General features: G+C 50.1%; 1 protein-coding gene across 1 annotated transcript in view; it reads left to right on the plus strand.

Moving 5' to 3' along the window:
- EMB3119 (Ribose 5-phosphate isomerase, type A protein) overlaps positions 1 to 26069 on the plus strand; it is a 58123-nt gene that overhangs the window by 16422 nt on the left and 15632 nt on the right. The gene's annotated exons all lie outside the window — the stretch shown is intronic.

Here is a 26069-nt window from a genome sequence, read left to right on the forward strand (position 1 = left end):
TCCTCGGTTCGATCTCCTGCATTTATTTTGTACGCTGAACAAAGCTTTTAAGCCTCTAAGTATCCTTTAAGTATTTTGTAAGCTGAACAAAGCTTTTAAGCCTCTAAGTATCCTCTAAGTATCTAGCCCTAGATAGTTGTAGGATTTCACCACTTCTAGCTTGCTTCCATCAAATGAAATAGAATCAGACTTACCCTCTTCCAATGATCATACCTTGGTCTTGTCAATATTTACAGAAATCTGAGAGAACGTTAAGGTGCTTTTGAAACTGAGCTGCATTTTCCCAAGACACTTCAATTTCAGTTGGTATTTTGGAGTGTAAGTTCTTCCAAAAGTCTTTTGCGTAGAACCTTAGATTCTTGAAAAGTTCTTGCTGCTTGTATTTGAGGAAAATCCACTTTTGTCTCCTTGTCATGTTTTTATAAAATTTCTACTTGCTTTCCTTTTCTTCAAGAGAGGCTAATGACCAGTCCAATCTGGCTTTTTGCATTCTTCATCAAGCCAGCCATTGTATGGCATCGCTTTGCATCTTCCTTGTCCTTTTTTGAATACTTTATGAGCTGTTTCCTTGAGAACCTGAGAGAGTTGGCATGTACCTGGCCACTCGATTTTACTGACTTCCTTTTCTATTCTGTTTCTTATATGTCTGATTTTTTGTGGTCCACCTTAAGCCTGCTTTGTCACATTTGCTTCTTGATTGGCTGAGTTTGAAAGAGCAATTCACTGTGAGAATCAGGGTGCTGTGGGGGACTCCATTAGTTTCTTGCCAATGTAGTAGTTCTGAAATTTTTTGATGTTTGGGGCTGCATAAGTACATAGTCTACCACACTCCTCCCTTGAGGGATTTGGGATGTAAATTCTGTTGATTTAGGTACAAGGTACTTCCATTTATAATTCTGAGATCAAAATGCCTTTCGAGTGACAAAGATGTCTGCCCATTTTTGTGGTACTGCTTTGAATTTCCTACACATTTCAAGTTGGCTTCTTCATTGTCATCTTCCAACCATAGGGGGTCTTGGTCTAGTTTTCCACCTTGTATAGTGATTGTGTCCTTGCATTAGAGTCCCTTGTCAAAATCACCTCACCTTGGTCCAAGAAATTGCTGACATCCTTGCTTAGGCAAAAGAAGGGATCTTCACTTGACATGTCCCAAATTTTGTAGATAGTTGATTTGGAGGGAGCGAAATAGCAGGCTGCCAGCCAAAATTTTTCTGTCTATGTGAAGCCATATATATTGCTTGAAGGAGTCTTCTTGACAATGGATTCTTGTTACAAGAGGGCGTCTCTCATGTAGCAAGCTATCCCTCTATATCCTCTTCCCCGTGTATAATCTCTACCGTTTCAAACGGAGTGATTTGTGAAACCTTCAATCTTTTGTACCTCATAACCGTGGTGCTCCCAAGTCTCTAGTGCAATGAGAATGTCTATATCTTTTAGCTCTTCTGAAATTGAGATAATTTTGTTCATGTTATGTTGCCTCCCATCCCTATTTGTCTTTAGGAATCCATTTGCCTTTCTAATGTTTTGATTTTTGTTTATCCACAACATGAGCTTGCCCATTCTTCAAAATTGCTAACGTGCCCTTGCCTATTGCCTCTTTCCTTGTCAAGTACTATCCTCCTTTAGAGGTCTTGTTCTTTTGTAAGGTCTTCATTAACACATATCTTTGCTCCTTGGAGGTTTTGTTTTTAAGAGCCTTAAGCCTTTAAGCGTGTCCTTTAAACTTATGAACTACTTGCTTGGGTGCACCTTGAATATCTTAAAAGCCTCACCCCATTTTGGTTGTGTATCTATGTGTGTGCGTGAGAGAGAGAGAGAGAGAGAGAGAGAGAGAGAGAGAGAGTTTGTGTGTGTGTGTGTGTGTATTTGTGGTGTGAGAGAGAGAGAGAAGGGAGCGATGGAGCCCTCCTCCTTTGCCTCGCCAGCCTCGTCTTCCTCCCCGTTTCTGTCCGTACAGTCACCCTCGCCGTCTACCTTACCTTCCGTACAGCTGCTGTCAGCTGTACTGCCTTCCATACTATTTTCGTGCAGCCTGCTGCCCCCCGTACAAACCCCCGTACAGTTTCCGTGCTCCCTGCAGCTCCCCGTACGGCCTTTCGTGCTTGTTGTACGGCCATCCGTACAGCCTATATGGTCGACCGTACAGCCTGTACGGTCAACTGCGCAGCCTCCTTCCTCCTCTTTTGTCTTCTTTGCCTCAGCGCCTCCTTCTGCCTCTGCTTCTCCTACTCGTGTTTTTCTTCGGCGGAAGCATGGTGGTTTGTCTGCCTCACCTTTGATCAAATTGGCGAAGCTGGATATTTTCGATCGCCCTTCTTCTTCCCTCTAGATGGATCTTCTTCGCTAATTGTGCTGTATCTCTGTCGCATAAGTTCCTTCAATGAATTTCCCGTTTGTTTGTTCCTTGGATTCTGCCCTTTTGGTCTCTGGTCTTCGACAGGCTCAGTAATTTGGAGTATGCCTCTATTTCATGGGCAGGGTTTTATCTTCGGCTCAGCTTCGTCATTGGGCTGATGTTGCAGTGGGTCTGGATTGTATTTCTTCCTTTGTCTTTCTGGGCAAAGGATTTTATTATGCCCACTGCTCTTCGACTGAGGTGGTAGAGCGCCTTGTCAGTCATGCTAGTGTTCGTGGGGCTGGTTTCTATGTCATGCCCTGGGATCGACTTTTTGATCCTTCTGCAATCCTTCTGACTCACTGTCCGGTTTGGATTACTCTCAAAGCGCTGCCTGTGCCTCTTCTTCAGCATCTTCCAACTCTTGCAGCTTTTTTGGAAAGGCCTCTTCATGTTCCGAGACAGGAGTTCTTGCAAGCCTCCCATGATGTTCGTCTTTGCATTTTGTGGGACATGACGCAGCACGTACCATCTACTCAGGATCTTGATTTGGGATTTGCCCATCCGATGCGCATTAGGCTCCATTTTGCATCTTTTCCCATTGCATGTTATCGGTGCCGACAGGTTGGTCATTTTGCATGTGCTTGCCCTTCTACATCCAGGCCCATTCCTCCTGCTTCTTCTTCAGCTGTCAAGGTTACTCTCCCTTCTCCTCCGGTTTCTGCTAAGGCTTCTTTGGTGAAGCCCTCTACTGCTCCGAAGCACTACTGGAGGAAGGTTGATAAATCACAGGCAAATCTTCCTCGTGTTGAAGAAGCTCAGGATTGCACCCTTGTTGAGCACCATTAGTTTCCTTCTACTCAGGATATGGATGTACCCCTTGCAGAGGGCATTTTACAGGATGATATGCATGCTCTCTCTCAGGATGCTGCCTCTGCTCTTACTCAGATTGATCCTCCGAATGAAGCTCAAATGCTAATCCCTGCTTTATCAGCTGCAGCTTCTTCATCGGAAGATACGGATGTTGATTTAGCTTCTTTGCCTTTGCTGCCTGCGCCAGAGTTTTCTTCTGTCTGGGATGTAGCAGTACCTTTTTACTGGAATCTTTTCGTCCAATGTTACAACAGGTTTTTGACCCTCTGATTCAAAAGTTTCGTGTAACCAGCCTATATCAAGAAGAATCACAAGGGCAAAAAACAGCTTGTTTTTATTGATGGTGTGGTTTCATCACTGCATCAGTTTTTATAGAGCAATAATTTGAAGCTGGAGGATGCCTTGTTTGATCCTCCTCCAGCTTGATATGTCACTTTTTATGTGGCCCTCATGACTTTTGCTATGAGGTTTTACTTGTAAAAACTTTTTTCTTGTACTTATTGGTGGGTTTTTACCTCTTTTCACAGAAATATAAAGATTTCACTAAAAGAGAGAGAGAGAGAGAGAGAGAGAGAGAGAGAGAGAGTTTATTAAAGTCTTCGGAAGACTGATGGGTCTATGAGACTATGAAAAACCTAATACAATGAGTTGTGGTAGTAGAGCTACTAAATGAGCATCCACACCAATGCAAAATGCAAAAAATGCCAAATGGCAGTACTAAGTCCTAAGTACAACATAGTCATGTCGATGGTCGACTATATATCAATCTCAGCATCATCATCATCATCAACAGCAGGACATCCGAATGGATGAGGCAGTGGAGACATGAGTTCGGCAATAGAGTGCTGTCGGTCCCTCAAAGGTGCAGTCCTGGTACGTCTCCTGGTCATAGCTTTGCATCTAACCAAGGCCTTGTGACCCTTGTCGGTCGAGCTCCGACTCTAAATAAGGAGCGGATGTCCCCAAGTATGATTTGTGTGTCAACCCTCTGTCTGAGCTATTGGGTCATAGGCTTCGAGTCACGGTTATGTCAAGGTCTTGTCTTGTGGGGGTCTATGTGATCTGGCTGAAAGAACTCCGTGATAGAGCTTTGAGAGGGATTAATCGAGGAAGAAGTCTACTCCTGTCTCCGTGCTTGGAGTATCCTCTCGCAGTGTCTAAGTGCCTCATTAATGAAACCTGCCAAACACCGCTGGTCTGGGTAGGAGAGGAAACGAGCCAAAATCCCATAACTATCTGTGAAGAGGCAGTAGAAACGCCCTTGGATCTCATAGTAAATAGGACACCTAAAGATGAAATGCTCCTCTGTCTCAACATCCTGCATGTCACACAGTGTGCATATGCGCCTCTCCCTGGGTAACTGCTCTGCTCTGTTGCTCTTGATACGAAGTTTGTGTGAAGAGACCCAAAACTGCCCAAGAGAGATCCTTAGTGAGTGGGGTAGGTGAATTTGTGTGTATCCTGGTGGATCAATGAAACCCTCTGCTGTGATACGTAAGAAGCGATCTCTGTAGAAGTCGAGCTTCATTGGAAGATCACTCGGGTCCAACCAGGTCCAGAATGTGTGTAGCTGTAATAGATCCTCATGGACAACCTGGTTGATCGCGTGTGATAGGAGGGGAGAAAACGGAGTATCCATGCTGTGCTAGAATGGAGGTACTCTGTCCACGTGGAGCCCTAGTCCCTCAAACCATCTCTCTGTGCGTGCATACCAGCATCTTTGGTCTCCCCCTGCTGCAAGTTCCATAGAAGAGGACAGTGCTAGCCATGGTATCCTGCTACGCCTAGAGGTGTTATGCCCATACTCCTTGACTCGGTATAGATACATGATGACCTGAAATGCAGCATCTAGCTGTAATGGGGGTGACCCAAACTTCGTTCGAATGATTTGGTGAGGAACGGATGGCTTACCATGGATCACCCGTGATAACATGAGAACCTGTAGTCGCTCCACCTTGACCCACTCTGTATCTGATAAATTTGGCCCCCATCATGGACTGCCATACATCCCTGCTGGACGGACCAAGGAGTCAAAAAGCAACCCTTTGGTCCGTTGATCCTGAAAGTGAGAGTGGAAGCACTGCCTCTCTAGTCTAGCCAATGAAGCATATCCTCTGCTCAAGCGTGCCTACATCGCGGGTCTCATAGTGAAGATGGGTCCGGAAAAGACGACCCCAAGATAAGTGTATGATTAAACTACCTCAACAGGAGACCCATCAAATGCGAACTGCTCGTGGCGCATGACGGCTCGAGATGTATTGAAGATCGTAACCTTGGTTTTACCCAGGTTGACCTTCAAATCATAGGACTCACAAAAGGATTGTAGTGCGTCAAGGTGTCTCTGGAGCTCCTCTGCTAAGGAAGACAAGAGAGCCACGTCATCTACGTAAAGCAATATTTGGATTAGCGTGCCCACGAGAGAGCAAGCTACAGCCTCCTGTGTCTGCATCACTGTCTCCAGCTCGTCAATGTAGAGGCCAAACAAGGTAGGTGATAATGGACACCCTTGTTTGACCCCGATAGTGCTCATGATCTCGTCTGTCCATCAAAACTATCTCGGACTCTGCCTGAAACTCGCTCATAAAGTGCCACGATAACCCAAATGATCTCCTTGTTGTAACCCAAATCTTGTAGGCGTCGTATGAGGCGGGCTCTCGGAACCGTGTCAAATGCCTTGCAGAAATCCACAAAGCAACAGTAAACCCTCTGCTTCCGTCTCATCTCCTCGATGATACATCTGAGTGTGAGAATGTGGTCCATAGTCCCATGATCACGCATGAATCTGGCCTGTCCTGCTGCTCTAAGTCCTCAACACTCCGCAAATCTGCTGACCTCAGAATCAAGTCCTGATGCATAAATCTTGGACATGACATGTTCAATCATAATGGTCCTGTAGTTTTCCGGGCTCATGGAATCCCCTGCCTTGTGAATGGGTGAGATAGTGTTAATGGTCTAGGTACGTGGAAACCCCAAACAAACAGCTTCATTAAATAGCTTTGCTAAGATCGGGGCTAGGAGGTTTATCCCATATGCAATGAACTCAGTGCATAGTCCCTCATGATCTTTCGCTCGGCCATTATGAAGTTTCATTATGGCATCCTTTATCCCTCCCTCCCCTAGTGAAGAGGGCTCAGGATGTGGGGCGTGGCATATGTGAGAGGTTTGGGACTGGCTGATTTGGGATATCATAGAGTGTGCATGCATAATCAAACCACACGAGAGAGAGAGAGAGAGAGAGAGAGAGAGAGAGAGAGAGAGGTTTTTTAACTTTGTAGCAACAATGCTAAGGAGCCAAATTGACTCATCCGAAGCGATTCCTAGGAATTGAACACACACACACACACACACGCACACACACACACACACATTAACATCAACCAGAGCCTCAACGACCAAGATCCACATGCAGGTTTTACAAAACTTGGTGGGGAAGGATGGCTTATACACATCCGAAGCGATTCCTAGGAATCAAACACACACACACACACACACACACACACACACACACACACACACACACACACACACACCATGACATGAACTAGAGCCTAAACCACCAAGACCCAAGTGGGTTTCACGAAACTTGGTGGGGAAGAAAGGCTTATACACATGGGGAGACATGGTGAGAAGGTTTCTTAACCTCATAGCAATAATGCCAAGGAGCCAAATTGCCTCATTCGAAGCAATTTGTAGGAATCGATCGTGCGTGCGCGCATACACACACTCAACACGACATGCACCAGAGCCTCAACCAATAAGACCCACACTGGTTTTACAAAACTTGGTGGAGAGAGAGAGAAAGAAAGAAGAAAGTTTATTAAAGTCTTTGGAAGACCAATGGGTCTATGAGGCTGTGAGAATCCTAATAGAAACAAATTGTGAGGGTGGAGCTACTAAACAAGCGTCCACACCAGTGCAGAATGCAAAAAGCTAGTGCTAAGTACTACATAGTCATGTCAGAGTGATCGACTACACATCGGTATCATCAACAACATCATCATCATCATCATCATCCTCCTCCTCCTCCTCATCATCAGTTCATCCAAGTGGATGAGACGGCGGGAGCATGAAGTCGGCGATAGAGTGTTGTCGGCTGCTTGCGGGTGTGGTCCCGTGTCGTCTTCTGGTCATAGCTCTGCGTCTAACAAGGGCTACAGTGACCCTTGTCGATCGAGCTCCGACTCTAAACAGAGAGGGGATAGTCCCAACTATAATCTGTGCATCAACCCTCTGTTTGAGTTGTTGTGTCGTTGGATCCTAATCACGTCAGGGTCTCGTAGTATGGGGTTTAACCTACTCTAGTTGAAAGAACCCCATGATTGAGATGTGAGAAGGTCTACCAAGGAGGAGGTCTGCTATGTCTCCATGATCGAAGTAGATGCTCGTGGTGCCTGACTGCAATGAAAGAGACAAGGGGGCAGATATGAGGAGGGAAAGATAGGAAGAGGGAGAAGGAGAGAGTAGTGTGGGAAGGGGGAAGAGGAAGAGAGAGATTGGGAGAGAAGGGAGAAGGAAAGAGAGAGAGATAGAGAGAGAGAGTGGGAGAGAGTGTGTAGGGAGCACGTAGGAGGAAGGAGGTGGGAGTAGATAGGATTAGATGTCACATCAAAAAAGTACATAGTAGGGGGCGGATGTAGACTAATATAGTCCCTCCACATTTTCCACCTAAAGGACCTCTAACTTGGCCCTTTTTCCCCTTCATTACAACCATCCTTTCCCATAGAATTTTTTCCTCAAAATTTTACAGCATGGCTGGCCAAAAGTGCAGCAAACAGCAACTACTAATCAATCCGGTAGGAGATAGGGGTGGTCTTGGACAATGCTTTCTGGCTGCCATGAATTTTCATCCTTAGGGAGTCCCTCTATGTAGGCCTTGTTCCGGAGTACATGGTCTCTGAAACCCGCGCTTCGGGACATATAGGATATGGCCCTCTTCATCCATAGGTGGCAACTCTGTAAGAACATGGACATGCTATCCAACATGTGGTTTCAGCAAAGAACATGGAAAACATCATGGATCTTGGAGGTACTGGGTAGCTCCAACTCAAATGCTACCTCCCTAACCTTGCGGATGATCGTGTAAGGACCGAATACCTATGAGCAAGCTATGTGTCGGTATTACCTTTCAGCGAGGCATAACGGTTCTTATGGAGATGCAAATGCACATAATCTCCTTCTTTGAAAGACAAATATTTCTTGCGTTCATCCGCATATTCTTTTGCTTGGCTTGGGCATCTTGCATATTCCTTTTTGCCAACTGCAGAAGGGCATCCATCCTCTCCAAGTCATTCCGTGCTTGCTGATTTTTCACAGCCATGTCGCCAATTGAAGAAGGCATCCTGACCTTGCATCCGTACATCGCCTCAAACGGGCTCATGCCAATGGAGAGATGCTTGGTACTGTTGTAGCAAAATTCAGAAAGTGATAACCATTTATCCCAAGACTTTTGAGTATCATGACAAAAATGCCTCAATTATTCCTCCACCCATTTGTTCACCCTTTCCGACTGTCCATTAGTGTTAGGATGGTAAGTAGTGCTAGGTGTGAGTAAAGTACCCACTGCTGTAAATACCTCCTGCCAAAAGTGACCCATAAACTTTGCATCCTGTCATTGACAATTTCCTGAGGGAAACCATGATGTTTAAAGACATGCTCAATGAATTGGCAAGCAACCTGTGATGCTGAATACCGGGTCTTAGTGGGTATGAAATGGACCTGTTTTGTCATTCTATCCGCCACAACAAAGATGCTGTCCCATCCCCTCTCTGTAGAAGGAAATCTTGTGATGAAATCCATTGCTATGTGCGTCCATTTGCCCTCTGGGATGGGTAATGGCTGCAAGAGGCCTCCGGGTAATTTGCTGTCCACTTTATTTTGTTGGCAAGGCAAGAATTCAGCCACATATTTAACCATGTCTCTCCACATTCCTTCCCAGGTAAAGCTCTTTCATATGTTTTAGGGATACCTGCATGTCCAGCCATGGGAGAAGAGTGCATTTCTTGCAAAACCAGCTGGCGGTATTTTGAGTATGACACTAAATAAATCCTGTCTTGGTACCACATTAGCTCATTATGGAATTTGAAATCCAGATGGCCTTGACTAGAAGCCTCTGCAAATTTGAAAATATGGGAGCGGCTTTAGAATTCTAGACAAATTGCAGGCCCACACCTTGGACAAGGCATCTGCAACCACATTTTCTTTCCCTTTTCTGTACTCAATGTCAAAATCATAGGATTTGACTGCAGCCAACCACCTCTTCTGCTTATAGGACAAATTTCGCTGGGTGAGGAAGAATCTGAGTGTCCTATGATCTGTTTTCACCTTAATTTTACTTCCGTACAAATAGTGGTGCCATTTCTTGAAAGCATGCAAGATAGCCTGCATCTCTTGATCATAAACACGGAAATTGAGTTCTTTGGCATCAAACTTTGTGCTTTCAAAGGTTATTACCCCGCGTTCCTGCCTCAGAACAGCCCCTAATCCTTTGCCATTGGCATTTGCCTCCACAATGAAGGGACGCGAAACCCTTGACCACCCAAAAGCATCCTTCTTTAAGAGGTCAGTAAGAGGAGCTACCCTCGTGGCAAATTTGCGAATAAAGCGCCTGTCCTCTCAATTGGGTGGGATTTTGTGGCTGTGGCCAATCTTCGATGCATTTCACCTTTGTAGGATCCACCCGAATGCCACGTCTACTCACAATATACCCCAGGTACTCAACCACCTCTACCATAAAAGTGCATTTGCTGGCTTTTGCATAAAGTTGATGCATCCTTAAAATTTCCAGCACTTGCTTCACATGCTTAATGTGCTCTTGTCTATCCTTGCTGTAAATGAGGATATCATCAAAGAAAACCAGCATGCATCTGAAAAGAAGTGGCTGCAATATCTTGTTCATCAGTGCCTGGAAGGTGGCCGGTGCATTAGTCAATCCAAAAGGCATCACCTTGAATTCATACAAGCCCCATTTTGTGCGGAAGGCCTTCTTGTGCTCATCTCCTTCTTTCACCCTGATTTGATGGTTATCAGACCTCAAATCTATCCTCGTGAAAAATTGAGCACCTTTGAGGTCATCCAACAGGTCATATATCATGGGGATTGGAAATCTGTTCTTGATAGTGGCCTTATTTAGATCCCTGTAATCAATGCACATGCGGTTTGATTCATCCTTCTTCTTCACCAAAAGCACTGGGGAGGCAAAAGGAGAAGTGCTATGAGAGATGAAGTTCTTCTCAAGCAATTCCCGCACCTGTATTGCCACTTTCTCCCGCTCAACCTTAGAGAGATGGTATGGGGATTTGTTTATGGGCTTACTGCCAGGCTCTAGAACAATGGCATGATCCACATTCCTCTTGGGAGGTAATCGGGATGGCATATCAGCAAATAAATCAACAAACTCCGATAGCAACTATTGCATATCACAATCCGCAACACGGGGAATGCTACCCCTTTGAGATATTGACACATTCCATGTGTAGAGAGCTCTCTGGCTTGCTGAAATGACCTGCAATTTATGAGTGGCAATGCCATGCAATGTTACAGTTCTACCCTTGTGGACAAAGCTGAGTGATAGGGCATTTAAATCCATGCTGATTTTACCCAAAGATTTCAGCCAATCGCAGCCTAGGACAACATCTATTGGGCTCATATCCAATGCCAAGAGATCCCCAACAAATTCATAATCCTCAAACAGCTTGATCCTTGCATCTTGACAACAAAATTTACTGACCAAATGCTGTCCATTTGCCACTTCTACTCTCAGCCCATGATCTCTGTAAGGTCGTAGAATTGATGAAATTATGAGTGCTACCGCTGTCCACAAGCATGTGAACAGTCCTGTTATTAATTTGTCCTTTCAATCTGATAGTTTCAGCACTTTTGGTACCCATCAAGGCATGAGGAGAGATAGCATAAATGGCTTGCTGCTCATCCCAGTAGATCTCCTCCTCGTCCACAGGAGCATTGCCATTTGCATCCTCTTGCGCAAGAAAAGGCATAGCAACTTGATGCTCCACATGAAAGACTTTAGGCCAACGGCCTCACATGTTACATATGGGCTGAGTGTCATCGGAATGTATACCATGCATATTATGTTCATTAGTACCACCGGGGTCAAAGGGGAAATCAGCTCCCTTGGTGGCTCCAACATCTGGAGCTTCTTCCACGATTTGTGCACCCTCAGAATCATCATGAGTGGCATTCAAAGTCTGAGAAGCATCCATCAAATCCTCATCATCCAATATCTCAATAATCATGTTGAGTTTTGGAGTACCACTGTTACGCATTTTGCAAACTTCCCAATGCTCAGAAGTCCACTTCTCACCACACTTAAAGCATAAGTTTGCCCTCTTTTTGTTGTCCATAATAGCCCTGGTGTGTTGTTTAAATTCTGATTTTTCAAGTCCAACACTTGGCTTAGCATCAAATGACCTGTATGGCTTAGCATATGACATCTTGCTGCCTGTAACTGTGGGAAACCTTGGAAATGGTGTTGCTGCTGATTTTCTTTCATTCCAATCATTCACCTTAGGCTTCTTCTCAGCCTCATTTGCATTCCCATATGCGCTGCCCGCTGTCATCTTATATTTTCTAGCATATTTGGATTCAAGTACCTCTGCCAATTGGGCTACACTCTCAATTGTTTGAGGGTTATGTGCCTTCACATCTGTAGCAAGAGAAGGACTTAACCCATGGATAAATGCAACAGCTTTTCCTTTTCAGATACGTCCTGCACAAATAGGGAAAGCCTCCAAAAGCGCTACAAGTACTCTTGGACCGTACCAATCTGTGACAAGGCATAAAATTCAGCCAAGTATTGATCCATCACAAATGTAGTGACCATCAATTATTTTGAAACCCCTCCAAGTGGTTGGTCTCTGAGGCGAAACCCTCATGTGTGGGCATAGTCCTGGATATGAATACCTGCAAAAATGATGTGCTCCTCCTCAGACTTGGGATAGAAGCGGAAATAGTCTTCCATCTTCGTGAGCCACTCCTCCAACTCATTGGGAGTGTGAGTGTCCCCTTTAACCTTATGCACTGTGAGTTTGTCTTTGATATCCTTGGCTGCATAATTCTTGTGTGTAACCTCCAGAAGTGCGGGCATCATCACGCTTGAGGTTCACATAATCGGAGAAGGGCATCTCAAGTTTGATGGCCTCAGGTAGGGCCTTATATGAACGCAAAAAATCTGCAAACATGTCATCAAAAGTCGCTTGCTGTCCACCACCAACCCCTTGCTGCGTAGTAGCTGCGGCCATCTGATGCACTGGCTGCGTTTGGCTATATGTGCTCGTTGGCGGAGCGATAGGTGCATGAACCCCGGGTTGGGTCTCTCTGCCAAATGCATCTCTTCGAAATGATGGCATACCAAAGGACTGGAATGACCTCTCTCCCATGGGTGTGGGCTGCCATATAAACCAAAGCCAGCTCTAGGCACTGATTGGTGCGGTGAAAGGAGCTCTAACCAACCGGATGCACACCAACGGGTCAGCCTAAAAGAGACGGCTCAGTCTGCATAGATTTAGAAAGTTGTGAGCCAAAAGATGGTCTGACATCTTGCAAGAAGGTGCTCTGTGGCACAGAAAATGTATCATCTAAGTCCAGATAATCCCCATGCTGGGATACATGCAATGGTCCATAAGATTGATGCTCATAGGCACGACGGGCATCTGCCATAAAACCCCTGTGTGGAGCAGACAAAACATCCTGATTGTTTGAATGGTCGCCTTGCTGGGGTGCGGGCTGCTTACCCTTATCCTGCATAGCGATGGCAGATGTGATTTGTTGACGAATCTGCTGTCCCATCTGGGCAAGAGCCGTATCCTGCATAGCCATGGCTGTGGTAAGCTGCTGGCTGAACTCTTGTCCTATCTGTTGGAAAGCACCTTGGAGCATAGAGGAAAGGGCATCTAGAAACTCTGTCTGCGTTGCTTGCAAATTTCACCTTGTGAAGTTTTCGTCCAAGTTGCGGCCTGCTGGTATTGTGATAATTCTTTCTATTTTAGATGGTGCGTTGCCCTATTAGCTAGATTTAGATTTAGATGCTCGTTGGGGAGCGACTAAAATGAAAACATTTATAGACTTCACAAGTAGTTGTAGATTGAATGAAGAGATTTTGGACTACCTTTTGATTAGCCTTCTCCTTTAGTGCTAGCCTTCGTCATGGCTGAGTCTGCCCTCACCTCCGGAGTGCCGACAGAAACTCAGTACGAAGACTTTGTATAAATGGATGCTCAAGTATATGTGGGTGTGTGGATTTGTATGTGTGAGAGCATATTTTTATACTATGGTCTACACCCACTGTTGGGCGCTGATGACGTCAGTGGGGATGTCATAGTAGCTAGTCCTTGCTATGCATGATGGAGTTTATGGTTTTCAACCTTGTGAGTGACTATCATGAGATTGAAACTGCACTATGTTGTGTTTTTAGAGGATGAGTTTGGGAATGTTCCTGGATTCATCTAGGTATATGCTTGCACTTCCCGGAATGCAGTAGGGAGGCTGAGTGGAAGAAACCACTGTACCACCAGTGGATGCAACCATTGTGGTAGGCACTTGCTCACACTGAGTAGCTTCATCACTGTCATGCAATATGTCATGAGGGGCACGCTTCGTTGGCATGGTGACTGGCGTTGGAGAGAGGAGCTCGAATGTAGGCAAGGAGAAATGGATAGCAAAACCTTGTGTAATGAGCACTTGAGATAGTGCGTGGAAATGCGAAAATGTCGATGGAGAGACTCGGAAGAAAGGTCGTCGAAGAAGCTTTGAAACAGAGCCAAAATGGCTCCAAACGTGTTGTGAAAGGCCCCTAAAAAGGGGCTGAAAGGTGAACCTTTTATCCCCCTTTTTTTTTTTGGGGGGGGGGGGGAGAGGTTCCCTAAGTCACCTAGGACAGTCGGGACCAGGGCTTAAGACTCCTAGGACTGCTAAGACAATTGAGACTCTGAGTTAGGTAAGCCTAACCTAGCCACTACTTTACGTAGCCCTAGTTAGCTTAACCCCACTAACCTAACTAACTAAATCTAATTGATTAACCCAGCTAAGCTAACCATGCCATTAATTGCAAGCCTAAGATAAGGTTTGCAGACGGGCGGCGACGCGGTGGATATGGCGATGGTAGGCGGCAAGGTGGGCGATGGCGGGCGGCGATGCAGCTTGATCCTTGCATCTAGCATCAACACGGGCAACGATGGTCAGCGATGCAACATGGATCTTGGAGGATGGATGACTCACGTATGGGCAGCAGATTGGCAGATGATGAAAGCGAATGGAAGGCAGACTGGCTGGGTTAGGCATCACTGCGTGAGCGCGGGCGTAGCTACATGGCGGCTTGGTGTCAACGGGTGTGAGCGTTCTACGTGGTGTAGTTCTTGGACGTTGGGTCGGATAGGGACTGCGTAACCTTCAGAAGTGGCCTACGGCTCCCACGTGCTTTTGTTGTCCGTCTCCTTCGTCAGCCCAAGACTTCAGCGCACGGTGTAGTATCTTGTTACTCTTGAATCGTTGGGCCTGTAGTATCCTATTGCTTCTGAATTTGCAGGCTCTTGGTCTATCTTAGATAGCTTTTGTCGCATGCAAGTCTAGCGCTGGCTTAGCGTGGCACTTGCTGAGATTCTTAACGTGACATTTGCTGGGATTTGAAGGTGCTAGAGAAGGATGCTCTGATACCAATGCAATGAAAGAGACAAGGGGGCATACTGGAGGAGGGAAAGATAGGAAGAGGGAGAAGGAGAGAGTAGTGTGGGAAGGGGGAAGAGGGAGAGCAAGAGAGAGACTGGAAGAGAAGGGAGAAGGAAAGAGAGAGATAGAGAGAGAGTGGGAGAGAGTGTGTAGGGAGCATGGAGGAGGAAGGAGGTGGGAGTAGATAGGATTAGATGTCACATCAAAAAAGTACATAGTAGGGGGTGGATGGAGACTTATTTAGTCCCTCTACATTTTCCACCTCTAACTTGGTCCTTTTTGCCCTTCATTGCCTCATTTTTTTTTTTTTTCCGAAAAAACAGTGCTAATTATATTACTTTGAGAACAAGATACAAGGGGTCAGCTTATAGCTGACGGGCTGCGTTCACAAATCGGACACAGCCCTAACAAGTAGCAAAATAGAAAACCATCCTCTCACGGAGGGAGAAAACGAGTATGAGCGAATAGCCATCGGGGTGGTGAGTAGTGCCACCGAAGGCCCTGCGTAGTCTGCTCGAAGAAGAGGCCCTGTGTGTCCCAAGTCCGGAGGAAGCGTCTCCGCTTCTCCTGACCGGCCCGGGAGTCTCCCTGAATCTGGTCCCACTGGCCTCTGAGGGTATGAATAATCTCACTCCAAATCTCCGCCATGATCTGGGCAGTCGATAAGGAGGTGCCACCGAGGATCTGCGCGCAGCGCGAGGTCCAGATGTGCCACCCTGTAATGCTGCTAATAATCTCCCAGACTGGCTGCCTCTCCCGAACTCCTGTATCAGCCTCTGCTAGGTGCTGTGGGATACCCTCGAGCGGTCCCCACGTCCCTTGTGTGATAAGGAAAGTGGGGTCCTGCTGACATGCCTCAAAAAGGTGATGAAGACCAGGTGCAGTGCTGCACCAACAGAACGCGCCCCAAGTGATCAATCCTAGCTCTGGTGCTGCGCGAGTAAGAATCCCAAAAGTCCACCTCCACACTTCCTGGGCGCGAGTGCAGCTCCACAGGCAGTGCTTTGGTGTCTCCTCATCCGCATGGCAAATCTGGCAGCATCCGTCCTGGCCTATCTGCCTCAACCAGCTCCCCACTGGAAGACCTTTGTGGGCGAGAAGCCACAGGAAGTATGAGATCTTCCGTGGCCGCCAACTCTCCCACAAGGCCTTCCAGAATGCCTGTAAAAAGAACCTGGAGAGACCCTGTGCGTACCAGCTGGGTCGCTGGGTGGGGGGGCGGCTCTGCATCCTCCCGAGAACTCGCCTGCCCAAAGTCGTACTGTAGGCGAAGAAAGAGGTCGGCCCCTGACCTGTCACAATCTCTGGCCACCACCACTCTCCTGGGTCCCAATCAAGCTCTGCCAATGCCCGCCCCTCCCAAAGCCAAAGACGCCAGAGCTGCACCTGGTCCTGCTCGATGCTAGGGTCGGTACGCCAGACCTTCCCCAAGAGGCCTACGATCCGAACCCTCTGCCACGGGAGTAGGGGGTCGATGAGCGCACCCTCTGTCCTGAGTCGTCCCTCCCCAGAAACCGCGAAGAAGGAAATAGAAGAGTCATCCAAACGTCCTGCGATCACCAGTGGAATGCCACGGGGGGTGAACTGTCCCAGCCATCGGGTGTCACCAGGCATGATGATCTGGGACTCAGGTGGGGCCAACCAAGCCGCTGGGATCGCTCCGTCGATCTCCGTGCGTCTCGCCTAGGCTCCACGTGCACCTCCAGCTGCGTCTGCAAGATCTGCCATCTCTAGATGTCTGTACGTATCCCTCCAAACACGGAGGGATCGGGCCGGCCCCCTCATCCAACCGTCCCACCTGATATGTGATCTCTCCCCCAACTGAAGGCCCTCGGCATCTCTGACCTGACTATTCCAGATAAGCGGCTGGCGATCGATCTCCTCCTGACAGCTGGGAGGGGACTGAATGAGACTGAGACGGAGCCGCCTCCAAACCATGAGGAGGCTACGAACGAGAGGGGAGCGGGGCTGAGTGAGCGGGGCGGAGGTGAAGATCCACCTGAAGGACGGTAGCCAATCTCCGCCTCGGCGCGGGACACAGGAGCCGACTCCCTGCTGAAGTAGCGTCTTCCACGTCTGCCCCCCTGGGGTCAAACCGCGAATGACAAGCTTGCCTAACAAGGCCTGACTCTGAAGCTCTGGATCAATGACCCCCAGGCCACCCTCAGCCTGTGGAAGAATGACTGTCTGCCACGCAACCCTGGCTCTGATATCTCTATGACCATCCTCCCCAGACCAAAGGAAGTTCCGAACCAACCTCCTGAGCTGTGCCCTGCTGGATCTCGAGAAGCACCAGCAGGAAGCCACATACCAAGCCGTGGCTAGGAGGACCTGGTTGACTACCAAGGCACGACCTGCAAGAGAGAGCTTAGCAGTGCTCCAGAAAGCCAGCTTCCGTCGGATGGAATCTAGCACCGGGAGAAACTGCTGAGCTGGTGTGATGTCTAGGCCAACCTGGAAGCCAAGGTATCTAGCTGTCTGTCCACGTGGAATCCATCTGAAGCCCAGAAATCGCCCCCACTGAGAGCACGCCCCAGGGTCTGTGAGAAAACCAACGGATTTGTTTCAATTGATTTTCGCCCCAGCGGCCGAACAGAACACCTCCAGGGCCATCCGCACCCTCTCTAGCATCCGCTCGTCGTCCTGGACATAAAGGGCTGTATCATCTGCGTACTCCGAGTCCAAGAGCTCCGTGTCCTCCCGGAGTGGAAGGCGAATACCCCTGAGCCCTGTGGACCTCGCCCGAAGGTAGTAAGTCATGGCCTCAGCGAAGAAGAGAAACAAGTAAGGAGCCAGGGGGCAGCCCTGACGTACTGATCTCTCCAAGCTAAAGCGCTCGCCCAACCTGCCTCCAATGATAACTCTGCTAGACGCTGACCTGTACAAAGCTGAGATACCTTGAATCCAACCTGCCGGGAAACCTAGCCGCTCCAGAGTCCCCTCCAAAAAGGACCAATCCACGCGATCATAGGCCTTCTCGAAATCGAGAAGTAGAATGGCAAGGTGTGATCCGCTGTGCTGAGCCCACTCCGCCGCCTCTGAAAAGGTGAAGACGTTATCCAGGATACTGCGATCCTGGACAAAGCCTGTCTGAGTGTCATGGACGAGGTCTGGGAGTAGAGGCCGAACTCTGGCACTGATCATCTTGGCGAGGATTTTGTAGGCAGAGGTAAGGAGAGTGATCGGTCGCCACTGGCGAATCTCCTGTCTATCTCCTCCCTTCGGGATGAGGCAAATCAGTCCCGAGGAGAGGCTCTCTGGCATCCGACCGCTGCTGAAAATCCCCTGCAGAGCTGCAAGGAGGGGCTGATGGATCTGGTCCCAGAAGGAGGTAAAGAAAGCTCGGGATAGCCCATCCTCACCTGGGCACTTCTGTCCGTCAATAGCCATCAAGGCCTCCAACATCTCATCCGAGGTGAACGGCGCCATCAACGTCGCCTGCATGCTAGGCTGGACCAGGGATGGAATGTGCCTCCACACCTCCTCACGGGCACGACTGGCACGAGGGGCAAGCGGCTCCTGCTGGAAGAGGGTCCTGTAAAAGTCAGTGGCCAACCCCAGGACCTCCCCCGGATCCGTAACGATGTGACCATCCGCTGTCCTGAGACTCCGAAGCTGATCACCTGCAGCTCTCTGGCCATGCGTCCTGAAGAACTCCCTGCACATCCGGTCACCCTTTCGGGCCCAAAAGGAGCGAGAGGCGTGAAAGGAAAACTCGGAACGACGCTGGAATATCTCCTCCAGGAGGGCTCTGGCTCGAAGGGCCTGGATCCGTAGCTCCTCCGAACCCGGGGAAGCCTGCTGGAGTCGCTGAATGGAGGCGAGGTCCCTCCGAAGAGCTCTCTCTCTGCCCCACCAATCCTGTCGAACCTGTAAAGCTGCGAGCTGGCAGATCTGGCTAGACTCCTGCAGAGCCTGTGCGACTGAGTCTACCAGATCCACGCCCTCCCCCCAATCTCTGTCCCAAAGACTGCATATGCTGCTGCGCACGTCCACTCTCGAGAAGATGGAGTCGGGAATCCTGCATGATCGGGAGGGGAGGGTCTGGGCTGCCGAATCTAAGGAGAGGAGCACAGGCGCATGATCGGAGAGTGTCGTCCCTGGAACTATACCCGCCTGGCCGCCTCTGCTGATGGCCCAATCACTGACATAAAATCTATCAAGCCTCTCCAGGAGTCTGCCTCCTTCCCTGCGGAAGCCCCAAGAGAAGTCCAGACTCCCGTGCCAACGCCGGAAGGACGGGTCTCTCCAACTGTCCCTCCCTCCCGTCTCGAAGATGAAAGAGTCCCAAGCTGACTGCTCTGCCTGGGCCATACCTGTGAACTCCGGACCTCTGCCCTGCTGGTCCTCCAAGGTCTCCAGATTGTTGAAGTCTCCTCCAACAATCCAGGAATCCATGTCCGGAAGAATCCCTGTAAGTGTCCTCCAGAAGGTGGCTCTGCAACGGAGGTCTGTGGGGGCATAAATGTTGAGGATGCCTATTTTGGACCCCTCCAAGTCCAGGCCTACCCAAAGGGCTCGGCCAGGAATCAACGTGCCGTGACCGAAAACTCCCTGGGCTAACTGCTCGCACACGGAAGTACAAACACCCCCACTCCTCCCCTGAGCGCCGATCGAGGGCTCCCAATAAGTGTAGGACCGTCTAGGGAGAACCTTCCTGCAGCTACGGGAATGAGCCGCAGAAAGCTTGTGCTCCTGGAGCAAAAGTACATCCAAACGACCAATCACTGCAGGCTGAAGTTCCTGCCGCAGCATGAGCTTCCTGGGACCACGGGTGCCAGAAGAGTGAAACCCGTTCACATTCCAGGATACGAGGTGTAAGCTCATGGAGAGGGATGGGGGGCTGCGAACAGCTGTCTGCTCGCGGTCGAAGTCGAAGAAGAACCAGACATATCGGAATGGAGGCGCTGCCGCTTATGAGAAGGTTTGGAGGGGGAGACGGGGTCGTCCTGCCCGTTCTTCAACACCTTCAGCAAAGGCGAGAGGCCTTTGGTGCCATGAGCAAAAGCTTTCTCGATCCAGCTCGAGATCTCTGAAGAGGTCATCCCATAGAAGGTTCGGAGTTTCTGCTGGGACCAAGCTCTGACATCCTGGGGGAGAGGCCATGACAGGGGAGGTCGGAGGATCACAATCAGTCGGAAGCGTTTGGCGGCGCAACGCCACCGCAAGCGCACATCGCCCTCGGACCACTGAGTCTCGAGGAGCTGCCCACCGGACGGGCCTATCCAGGAGCACACCTGGGCGTGTGTCTGCTCTCTGAGAGCCTCCCAAACCGAGTCGTCTGTCCAGGTCTCGGTGCCATCGCTGAGGAACGTGAATGCGAAGCTAGGGCCATCCCTGGGAGCCAAGGCACCAATCCTCCCATCCGCCCCTTTGCGGAGCAGGAAAATACTGATGTCGAGACAAGCCGGGAAGGTCCCAAGGTCGGCCACATCCAGGTAGTCCCAGGGGCCAGATCTGTAAAAGTCTCGAGGAAGCTCTCTCTCCTGGAGCTGAGACCCAACTGAGTCTGCCACTGAGGGGCTAGCGGGAAGGGGAACCTGCTCCACTGGTGGTGTAGACTCCGGGTGTCCTGCCAACGAGGGGGGAGGGGGAGGAGGCTGAGGGACAGGCAGCTCTGACTCCACGGAGGCGACTGGCGGAGAGGGTGGAGGAGGTGGAGCGGGGGCTGCACTCGGCTGGAAAGCCGGTGGTGCAGCTAACTCTGCGGGAGAGGCGAGGGGGACCAGGGGGGGGGGGATGGGGGTGCAACTGGAACTGGGGCTGAGAGGGAGGAAGAGAAGACTGAGGAAGAGGAGGCGGGGACTGAAGCTGCGGGTCGGGCGACCGGGGGGGGGAGACTGGGGAGGGGGCTGGGGCGGGGAGGAAAGGGGCGGGGGAACGGGAGAGAGGGGGAACTGAGGCTGTGGAGGGCGGGCTGCCGTCGAGGAAGAAGCTCTCCCAGACCCCTGGGGCGGCTGCCTGACAGGTCTCTGGGGTGCTGCTGCAGGAAGGGTAACCTCTGCCTCCTTGCCTTTATCCGAAGTCTTCTTGTTCTTTCCCCTTTTCCTTTTAACCTCAGTCCAACCGCCCACTACCTCTGGGCCAGACTCCTGCTGTCCCGGCTCCTCCTGGCGTGGCTGTCCAGGGGGTGGGGGTGGAGGCGGAGGGGTCGGGGGCGGGGGCGGGGGGGGTCGAGACGAGCTGGCGAAACGTGGACAAGCAGCCGCCAAGTGCCCAAAGCCGTGGCACCGCAGGCACTGACCTGGCTGTCCGGTGACTATCATGCTCTGGGTGATGCTGCCGGCACCTGTCACAATCTCGATCACCGCAGGGAGAGTCGCAGGATCCGCCACAGCCACTCGGACTCGGGGGGCTCCTGCCGTGGTCACCGCGTCGGCAAAGGTGTCGTGCATAACCCAGCCAAAATGGGAGCCCAAGTCCCTGACAATCGGGCGCAACTCTGCAGCAAGCCCTGGAAAAACAAGTGTCACTGGGTGTCGAGGTATGCGGAACCGAGCATCGAACTCCGCTGCGCTGAATCCACGGTACCACGGGACTATCATGATAATCTTCCCATCCACCGAGGTGGGGGAACTGGCAATCAGGTTGCTCGCAGCTTTCTCAGTGGAGAGTTTGAGCCAGAAGATGCCCCTTCCCATAAGGGCCACCTCCTCAATATGCCCATCCTCTAGCAGGAGAGTGGACTGGAGCCAGTCCCTGATGGCTACCCTGGAGGGGGAGTGACCAATGACTCTACCGTAAACAGAGGTACGCGCAAAGTCAATGGCAACCTCCTGAACACGAGATGATTGTCGCTCTGTCAGGATAACGCGGTAGGCATCTGGAGAGGGAGAGTCCGACTGGGCCTCCGGATCCGGGCGAGGGGCCGCCATACCGCCAAGACTAACTGCAAGCTTCCGATGAGGAGTATGAACAGGCTGCCACCCCAAAAAAGGGGGGACGAAGCGGGGGGTGGAGCCTGGGGGTGAGGCGAGGTGAGGGGGCGGGGGGGTCGGAACGGAGGGCGGGGTGAAGGGAGCGGGGTGCGGGGAAAAAACGGGGGGGCGCGGGAGGGCGGGGGGGGTGGCGGGGGCGGAGAGCGGAATGGAGGCGGGGGGCGGGGAGAGCGGAATGGAGGCGGGGGGGGCGGGTGAAGTGAGAGGGGTCGGCGGGTGGGTGAGAGCGGGGGAGGGAGGGGGTGAGGCGAAGCGAGGGGGGGGGTGGGGTGAAGCGAGGTGGGGCGGAGGGGGCGGAGTGGATGAGAGCGGAGGGGGGGTGAGAGAGCGGCTGCGACGAGGGGAAGGGGGAGTGGAGGCGTGAGGAGGAAGCGGCGAGGGTGAGGTGAGAAGGAGCGAAGGGGAAGGGGGAATGGAGGCGGCGGGGGTGAGGGGAGATGGAGCGGCGGGGCGGGGCGGGAGAGCAGTGAGGGGGGCGGGATGGAGCGGAGCGGAGGGCGAGAGAGAGCAGCGAGGGGGGGGGGGCGAGAGCGAGGCGAGGCGAGGGGAGGGCGCAGCGGGGTGGGGTGACCGGCGGGTGAGGGGGAGGGGGGCGGGGGGCGAGGGCGGAGGGGGAGGGAAGGAAGTGGAGGTGGTCGCGGCGGGGGGGGGAGGAGCAAGGGGGAGGTAGAGCGAGCTGCGGTAGGGAGGGGAAGCTCACAGGAGCGCTCGTAACTTTTTATGCACAACAGCTCTTGGATCTGCCATTGTTGCTTCAAGCACTTTATTGTCTTGGCTGTGAATCCTTCATTGCCTCATGGTTGAAAGGCGCCAAGAATCTCTAGTCTGGATGGGAGAGAAACTGGGACAACACCCCAGAACTGTCTATGAAGAGGCAGTAGAAGCGTCCTCGGATCTCATAGTAAACTAGGCACTTGAAAATGAAATGCTCCTCCGACTCGACCTCCTGTGTGACACATAATATGCATGTGCGTCTCTCCTAGGGTGGACCCTCTGCCTTGCCACTCTCAATGCGCAGTCTATGTGAAGAGACCCGAAACTGCCCAATAGAGATCCTCAGTGAGTGGGGTAAGTGGATCTGTGTATGTCTTGGTGGGTCAATGAAACCCTCCTCTGTGATATGTAAACAATGATCCCTGTAGAAGCTGAGCTTCACTGGAAGCTCGCTCGGTCGCAACCAGGTATGGAATGTGTGTAGTTGTAAAAGATCCTCGCGGATGATCTAATTGACCTTGTGTGACAAGAGAGGAGAGCATGGCGCGTCAATGCTATACTGGAAGGGAGGGAGTCTGTCCATGTGGAGCCCCAATCGCTCAAACCATCTCTCTGTGTGTGCATACCAGCATCTCTGGTCATTTGCTGCTGATAGTGCCATAGAAGAGGACAATGCTAGCCATGGTAATCTGCTGTGCCCAGAAGTGCAATCCCCTTACCCCTTGACCCGATATAGGTAGGTGATAACCCGAAATACTGCATCCAGTTGTAGTGGGGAGGACCCAAACTCAGCCTGAATAATCTAGTGAGGGACGGACGGCTTACTGTGGATCATCCGCGATAGCATAAGAACCTATAGCCACTCCACACAAGCCCACTCTATATCTGATTGATCCGGCCCCCAACAAGGGCTGCTGTACATCCACGTAGGACGGACCAAGGAATCAACATCAATCCCTTGGTCCGCGGATCCTGAAAGTATGAGCGGAAGCACTACCTCTCTAATCTGGGCAATGAAGCATATCCCTTGCTCAGGCGGGTCTACATGGCGGGTCTCATAGTGAAGATAGGTCCAGAGAAGATAACCCCAAGGTGTGTATATGACAAAACAATCTCAACAGGTGACCCATTAAACGTGAACTACTCTTGGCGCATAACAACTCAAGATGTATTGAAGATCATGACCTTGGTTTTACCAAGGTTGACCTTCAAATCATGGGACTCATAAAAGGACTGTAGTGCATCAATGTTTGCAAAAGCAATAATGGTACATTGAATACAAGTCCTCTCTCAAGTGCTTGATCATGTGCCCATTGTAAGTGAGATGAGTGTTGTCACGGGGATGTGGTGGTGATGGGCCTAGGGTACCAGGTTAGGGGCCTTAGTTAATGCCCAAAAGGTACCTATGATTAATGTGCAACGAGTGCAACTCTTGGTGCTATTAGAGTGGTTTCATTTTCTAAGGTCATTGGTTTGATTCAATGGGGTCATCCTTTAAAAATTGACCCCTTAGAGATCCTTCAAAATAGGGTCATTGGTTCCTTTGCACTAGGGTCATGGTGTGCCATCTGACCCCCTAGGGGCATTAAAAATCCCACGCCTCATTTTGCTTAGGTGTCTGCTGGTGGCCTATCTGCTTGCCTTGTGTCACCTCTGGAAGTCCTTGGAAGGCCCTGGAGCCCTTCCTTTCCTTTCCTTTCTGTTTTGAGACTTCACCCCTACGAGGGCAGCCTCATTCTCTTCATGGCGGATTTCTGCAGCTCTCCCTCTCCTTGCTGAACTGGAATTTCATGTTTCCTTCACGACAGTTCTCCTTCCCTTGGTGCCCTCTCTTGTTGGCATGCTTCTGGGACCTGGACGCCTTCATTCTGGGCCACTTTTGAAGCTGTTTTCGACTTTATTTGCGACAGAAGTTCTTCTTTTCTGCATCTGAAGTCATATTCATGGGCGCCTCTCTTCCTGCTCTTGCCTGGTGCAAGGCGCACTGAAAAACGGAGCTGTTTGTGGGCTGTAAACTCTGTTCTGGTGGACGCATTCTTGGCTGATCTGCTACAGCTTGCTGGACGCACTTCTCTTTGATCTTTTCTAGTGTTGGAAGACACTCCTAGGCAGCTCTCTCTCCTACCAGAGTTTGCTGTCCGCTTCTCATCCTACTTCTGGAGCTGTTTCGGGCTGAAACAGGCTCTTTTTGTTGGTTGAATTCTCATCTTCCTTCTGCACTCTTTGCTACAGCCATTCCTACTGAGTTCCTGCTAGGTTGGATGCCCTGCTGTTGGCTCGGGAGAGGATTGGGGCACTGGTTGTGATACTCTCTTCTTGGGGGTGCAATGGTTGGTCTTGGGTTCGGTAATGACTTGGAAATGGGTGATGCATTGCTTGGCATGGTGTCAGACTGGTCTACTTGTGATTATGCATGTCTGCTGAAAGGAACCAAGGTAATAGCACTGGAAGTTGGTCACTAGCACAGCCATGGGTTGGCGTTGTACTAGGTTGTACCTGCGGGTGAGCTCTTGAAGGGAGCCCCTTTGTATCTTTAAGCTAACCAGTTTAAATAAATACCGCAAGGGGCGCCAAGTGTTGGGGCCAACATGTGTCACTCTCTATGTTTCTGAGTAGGGGCATTCTAGCCTCCCTTGTCTTGAATGGTTCCATGATGCTCTGCAATGAAGTTCTATGCTTTGAGTTTGGTTTGTGAACAAAGGCAATCAATTAAGTTGGCTGTATTTTCATCTTTGTGAGATAGTAGAGACAGTTACACTGCCCTTAGTGTTCTAAGGCCGGTTACAAGTGTTGTGTGAGCAATGTTTGGGTTGCATAGGATCTTGTAGGACATGCAAATCATCATAAAAAGCTTTTATAAAGCCTGGCCTCCGAGCATTCTATCAGGAATTGAGGTATCCATTGATTGTTTTTCCAAGTGGCTTTTATGCAGCTGATCTCAGTTCTTATAAGCAGTGATGAAAGAAGCCTCGCAAGCTGGCTGCCAAGGGCATAGCACCTTTGTGGACAGCTGAGTGAGTGACAACCTTACACGTATGGATGGAAGTGGCGAATGTGTTCTTGTAATGGCTTGATCCAATTGTTAAATGGGTGCAGCACACTTAGACATATGTGTTAGGTTGAGAGGTTTTCTGCGGTGTCCTGACACTTCCTTTATGTGGATGCCCACTTGCTTAGCTGGCTGTTCTAGGAGGGTTTTGAGGCTGGTAGCTTTGCTGCTCTATTCTTCCCTGACGTGTGTATGCTTGGCAATGGAGGAGCATGCGTTCATCACTCTCTACCTCCCATGTGGGGCAAACTTATGACAGACCATTAAATATTTATGAGAAATGGTAGCACAATCTCTGATAACAGTTGCCTAGAGTGTATGTAGCGAAAATTAGTTGAAGCTCCAAAGAGCTCAATCCGTTAACAAAATTCTCAACAAGACAACCGAAGTGAAACTTGAATTGATGTTAACATCAAAGAGTTTCTATAAATGTGGAGAGCTAAGCATATTCTTGTATGGGGGCTGCACACACACATAGAGA

Source organism: Dipteris shenzhenensis, chromosome 4 (assembly GCF_047967505.1).
Source record: "Dipteris shenzhenensis isolate YYH24624 ecotype China chromosome 4, Dip_SZ_1.0, whole genome shotgun sequence".
Classification (NCBI taxonomy): domain Eukaryota; kingdom Viridiplantae; phylum Streptophyta; class Polypodiopsida; order Gleicheniales; family Dipteridaceae; genus Dipteris; species Dipteris shenzhenensis.